General features: G+C 40.5%; 1 long non-coding RNA gene across 1 annotated transcript; it reads right to left on the bottom strand.

The window, feature by feature from the left end:
• Window positions 1-646: 646 nt before the first annotated feature.
• LOC123148218 (uncharacterized) lies at window positions 647-5,009 on the bottom strand. Its single transcript, XR_006473687.1, has 5 exons — window positions 4,746-5,009; window positions 1,689-1,832; window positions 1,533-1,589; window positions 1,347-1,397; window positions 647-1,095 (listed from the first exon to the last, which is right to left on the bottom strand). It is a non-coding gene; the product is annotated as an uncharacterized lncRNA (long non-coding RNA).
• Between the last annotated feature and the right edge of the window lie 1,382 nt (window positions 5,010-6,391).

Raw genomic sequence — 6,391 nt, 5'->3', positions numbered from 1 at the left:
CGGCTCGTCTGCTAATAAGTGTGTGTGATGGGATGTCACACACATGGTTGGATCTAATCAAGCATGTGCCATGAGTCATCCATCTAACACGGTTCATTTTTGGGCATATGGTTTTGTTTTAGTTGTTGGGACTGTCTAATTGACATCCGGCTGAAAACCAATTGGGTTTCAGTCGGATTTTTCAGCCAACTATATAATGTGACAACTGGCTGTGTCTCATGTTCCTGTACGTTTCCTTTTCTGTCCCGCTTTTCTAAACCCAAACAAAAACTTTAACGGGTCCGCCCTCTCCTTTTTCAAACCCAAACAGAAAAGGTAACAAAAAGGGCGGCAGCCACACCCATTATTCACAGTTCAAATCCTCACTTAGTTGCTACAAGGGGCAAAAAAAAAGCTCTGGAACTGTACTTTTTTCTTTTCATTTTTTTGCGAATTTCTGGAACTGTACTTGTCACTAACAACACACTAGAAACACTAGGACCAAAGTAGTGTAGGGAAACAGCAACAGAGACTACTTGCAAGTTTCTGAAAGAAACAGCCGTGAGTGGATCCTTTAGCACTCAGAAAATTGAGCTCACAGTCTTCCTTACGTGTCACAAACACAGATATCATCTACAGAAAAGCAGTTACAAAATGACTAATGCACTAACAATACCACTAAGAAAATGTAGATTAAAATCCAGTAAATTTACACTGCAAAGTTCACTAAGATTGACACTACAGAAATCATTAAAATGACAAAAAAAAATACACTGAAAAACCCGCTTACAAAAACAGTAAAATCCAGTAAGAAAGTACTAAAATTACAGTGTAAACAACTGTGTAAATTACTATGTAAAACCGCTAAAATTTACTATGTAAAACCAATTAGCATTTGCTATGTAAAACCGCTAAAATTTACTATGTAAAACCAATTAGCATTTGCTATGTAAAACCGCTAAGATTTACTACAAATTTCAGAAGGCAATCTGCCCTGTAATTCTGAAGAACACGAACTTGCCTAGGAGACAAGCCACCAATAACAGTGGAGAACAGCTTGCCAGAGTATCTAGTGAATGTATTTGCTATAGGAAAATCAGAAGACCTCTTGCGCTTCTACAACACAACAAGAAACACAAACAAAAGAAAGAATCAGGGTAAATTATCACTAAAATAAACAAAAGGAAAGGACATCTAGCAACAACAACTAGAACTAGATGGAACTAGGTTCTTGTACATCAATAGCCATTCCACAAAAAATAGGTATAATGAAGATTATAGAAGGAGTTATCTAAAACTTGTATCTATATCTATCATAGAGAAGTTGCATGCAAAAAAGGAAATACAAACAACAAAAATTAAAATACCACATTGCGAGCTCCAACATTTGTAATCTTCCGTTTTAAGCAATTCTCTTTCTGCGAAAACATAAAAAAGAGGAATTACCCATTAACTACAAATGTGCGTTAACTGATAAAAAAACTGAAACTGGTACAAAAAAGCATTAACAGAAGAAACTGGTACAAAAGCATTAACTAGAACATAACACTTACATGAGACACGTAGAACTCATACAAAGCTTTGTCGAAATCACGATCATCCATTCCTTCCTGCAATTAACGGATGAAACAATGAATGAACTAAAAACCGGAACAAATAAGCTACCAAACAAGAATAAAAGAAATAAAAAATTAAATTAGAAATATAACCTCTGAAGCTTGAAAAGGATCATCCTCCGCAAAATCATTGGGGACAAAAGGATCTCCATCTGAATCATCAGAATCTTCAACACAAGCAGCAGAAGTGCCCTTACCAAAAGCCTTCACGAGTCTCCCCGTACTTTAATCTATAACCTAAATATATAGAAACACAAAGGAAAGGACAAAAAATCTGAGATGAAATGGCAGAAGGGATAAAACATAACAAAAATATAAAGAAGAAATGCATTGATAGCATTTACAGTCTACATCTCTTTTATTTCACTACATAACCACTACAAAACCCACTACCCATCTAAGAAGATTTCAATGCTTACAATGCACATCCATTATTTATTCCAAATCTACTGAATGGGGGAAAATCTACCTAAAAGGATTTCTACTAAGAAATGGGGGAGAGTCTACTGAATCTATACACTCAAGCATGCGAAAACTAGGATACAAAAAGGGAAAGGGCATGGGCTAATAGGAAATACATTGCAAGCCCACTATGATTTTTTTGAAAAAATACACTGATAATTGCACTGTAAATACAGTGACAAAACATTGAAAGTCCAATAAGAATTACGCTGGAAATCCACTCGCAAAATACACTAGAAATCCACTTGCAGAATACACTATAAATACAAGGCAATTACACTGAAAAATCCACTCGCAAAAAGCACTATAAATCAACTACCAATTACAGTGAAAATTCACTCGCAAATCCACAGAAAATAAAAGGTAAATTACACTGGAAATCTACTCGCAAATACAATGTAAATCCACTCGCAAAATCCACTGTAAATCCAAGGCAGTTACACTGAAAAATCCACTCGCAAAAAGCACTGTAAATCAACTACCAATTACAGTGTAAATCCACTCGCAAATACACTATAAATCCAAGGCAAATTACATTGGAAATCCACTCGCAAATTACACTGTAAATCCGCTCGCAAAAATACACTGTAAATCCAAGGCAATTACACTGTAAATCCAAAAAGGAATTACAGTGAAAAACAGCTACGGATTACGGTGTAAATCCAAAAATACACTGAAGATAATCCACTATGAACTACACAGTGAATCACTGAATTTCCAACACAATTACACTGTAAATCAAAAAGGAATTTCACTGTAAATTCAAAAAGGAATTACACTGCAATCAACTAAGAATTACAGTGGAAAACAAACAGGAATTACGCTGTAAAAATACAGTAGAACTATGGTGTATTTTTTGTAGATAAATAGTGTGGTTTACACTATAATTTCATCAGATTTACGGTGTAATTTATAGTAGATTTACAGTGTAATTTACAAAAGAATAATTCCAGTTGCAATGTAATTTCAATAGATTTACAGTGTAATTTATAGTAGAATTATACAGTAGAAATGCGGTTAGTCTTACAACAATTACAGTCAATGCAATTCCTAGTGACACTTTACATTAGAATTACATCGTGAAAAGAACAATAGTATTATAGTGCAAATGACGGAAGAATTATAGTGAGTTCTACAGCAGATTAGATTAAATTAGATTGCAGAAGGAATAGGGGAAAACAGTAAACTAGTTTGGTTGGTTGGCAGGTGATGTTGAGCGATGAAACAAATGAGGATCCCTCCATCCATCCGTACTAGCAAAGCAAGGGATCTGAATTAAAAGACACAGCATCCCATCCGACAGGGACATGGACATGGATGAAATGAGGATCACCGCATGTCCAGGCGCATGACAACTAACCGAATTCAACCCGGCAATCTAGCTCACACAACAGATGAGATTCAACACAGCTGCAGGAAATTACCACAAACAACAGACGGAAAGGGGGATAGATCTGACCGTGAAATCCTACACACAGCTAACGACAAACCATAGTGAGTGGGGGAAAGATCAGGTAAAACTCGACGAACATACCGAATCACAAGACCAGAAACGCCGGCGGAAAAAATGGAGGCTGGGGGTGGGTTTACAGTGAGAATCCACTTAGAATTACAATGTAAATTAAATCCACTGGATTCTAATTACAGTAGAACTTCACTAAGAAAAACACTGTAAATCTAGTAGGAATTACAATGTAAATCTAGAACAGACGAAAAGGGGGGGTTAGGTCTGACCGTGAAATCCTACACACAGCTAACAACAAACCTTATAAATCTCACATGACCAGAAACACCTGCAGGGAAAATGGAGGCCGCGGTGGGTTTACAGTGGAAATCCACTTAGAATTACAGTGTAAATTAAATCCACTGGATTCTAATTACAGTGGAACTCCACTAATAAAGACACTGTAAATCCAGTAGGAATTACAGTGTAAATGTACTTAGAATTACAGTGGAACTCCACTAAGAAAAACATTATAAATCTAGTAGGAATTACAGTGTACAACAGGAATCACACTAGAAAATTCAAAACAATGAGAAGTACAATGCAAATCTACTTGGAATTACACTATAAATCCAGACAAGAATTACACTGAAAATCCTACAAGATTTACACTGTAAAATCCATTGAGAATTACAATCACAAATCCCCAAGGCGGCCGGCATACCAACCGTGACAACAAACCATTGAAAATTACAATCCTCACCTCATAGATTGATTGCACAAATTACAGGAGGGATATGATAGGTACAGAGAACAGGGGAGAAGGTTCAGACTAAACTCACTCATATGGTACACACACACCCTGTCACGTTGGCGCATCACTCAGCCTACCACACCCACTCATATGGTACACCCTCTGCAAACAATCAAACTGACTGTTGTGTGCTGCACCAACGTCTGAATCTTCAGGTTTCAGACGACTCTGTTGTCCACACTTGGCAAATCAAACCCAGAACCATTAAATCGATTGAAGGTGTACAGATCAATGGAGCTAACAAACCAACCAGGAAATCCTAATCAAAAATCGCATGCACATGCGAGATTCAATCACGGGAAAGGCGCAACCTCACACATCTAGACGACAAGCTGCGGGAGATTAACACAAGCAAATAGATCTGACCAAGAAAACACTACGTGCTAACATATAGAGATGGGAATCAAAGCAAACAAGGAGGGGAACATACCGAATCGAACAAAATCGACGAGCGGATGCGGGGCGGGGGCGGGGTGGATGCGGGGCGGAGAGATGTTTCAGGCCTTCGGCTGGCGAAACGACGACGAGGCGGACGAAGCGAGGCAACAGGAGCGGGAGCGGGGACGAATCACCACCAAACAACGAGCACCGAGGGGGATCTCCAAATCGCCATGGCTATCCCTCACAGTCGCCTCCTGGGTTGCGCGCTCGAAATGACATAGGGGATCGAGCAGCGAGACGAAGAGGCAGAGGAAGGGGCCCGATAAGAAACTCAGCGCCAGCAAACGACGAAAAAAAAGAGCACGAATCTCGCGACGGAGATCGCACGGCTCAAAAAACGACTGAACACCAATTGTTTTCATCCGGCTGTAATTTAGCAAAACCGTTGTTTTAAAATCACTAGAAGAACGCCCGTGCGTTGCAACGGGGCCACATTAACTTTAAGAGTTTAATATTACGACATTGGCGACCTTTTTTACCATCAAATCCTCACACACACACAGACACACACTCTCCCTCCGTCTTCCTCACTCTCTATCCCCCTCTCCCTCTCTCTCTAACACACACACATATCCATCCTATTGGGTACGGGACCATAATCCATCTATTTCACACATACACGCTAGTGCATAACAATATGGATTATGTGTATTATATTTGCCACCAGAACTGAGGGAATTAATTTCATGTAAATCGACCAGCCACAGCTCCAAGAATACGCGGACGAGGTGGCTCAGGTCGGCGTCGGCGCTGTCCAGCGCGGGCCACGGGCCCGCTTCCAAGTGCACGTGCAATGCATGTCTTCACAAATATTATAACCAGATGTGAGAAATCACATGCATAGAAAAGACATTCTGATAGCAATCCAAATACCATACTCAATTGAATACCTAACCTGGACAATACTCTTATTTCTATGCGCCAAAAAAATGGAATAGCAAAGCTAAGTATGCCTACATACGCTCAGATTATATATAAGAATCTTGCGTGAACAATTGCAACAAAGCACTAAGCAGCGATAAATTTAAATAAAAAATCCATTAACTATGCAGGCAACAGGCTTGTTACAACATAGAGAGATAGAAAAATGTCACCTCCAGTAATATAGCGCAAAGGAGTGGAACGAAGCATGAATGAGCGGTTGTCTGTTCTTCTCCATGTACATGGATCAGCAGTAGAGGCCAAGTATATAAGTACTTGACCGAACTCCACACTCCACTCTTCGTGTACGGAGAGCCATGTCACCTTCTCGCCGCTGCAGCATGAGAGGACGGCTGGTTCACGTGACCCTCCACCTGGGGGATCCATGGTGGCTGACCGTCGAGCTCGAGGCAGAGAAGTTGAGGGCAGTAGTGGCGAGATCCATGCCGGCCAACCGGGCGAAGAGGAGGTCGTCGGGGAGGGACACATCGGCAAGATCCGGTCACCACGCGACCTGAAGAGCAACAGTGATCTCCACAAGCTGTAGGCCGACGGCGTGCTCCATCCCCTGCGATGGGGTGACCATGGCGGTGGCCACAACTCCTCATGCTCGCCTCGATCTTGGCGACACACCCTGAGTGTAGGAGGCAGCAACGACCTCGACGAAATCATGGCCTCCATCCCGGAACGCAATCATGTCGCTCTAAATAAATG

This window comes from Triticum aestivum, chromosome 7A (assembly GCF_018294505.1).
Source record: "Triticum aestivum cultivar Chinese Spring chromosome 7A, IWGSC CS RefSeq v2.1, whole genome shotgun sequence".
NCBI lineage: Eukaryota > Viridiplantae > Streptophyta > Magnoliopsida > Poales > Poaceae > Triticum > Triticum aestivum.
Note: the sequence above shows the minus strand (reverse complement) of the source record. Positions and strands in the feature narration are given on the sequence as shown.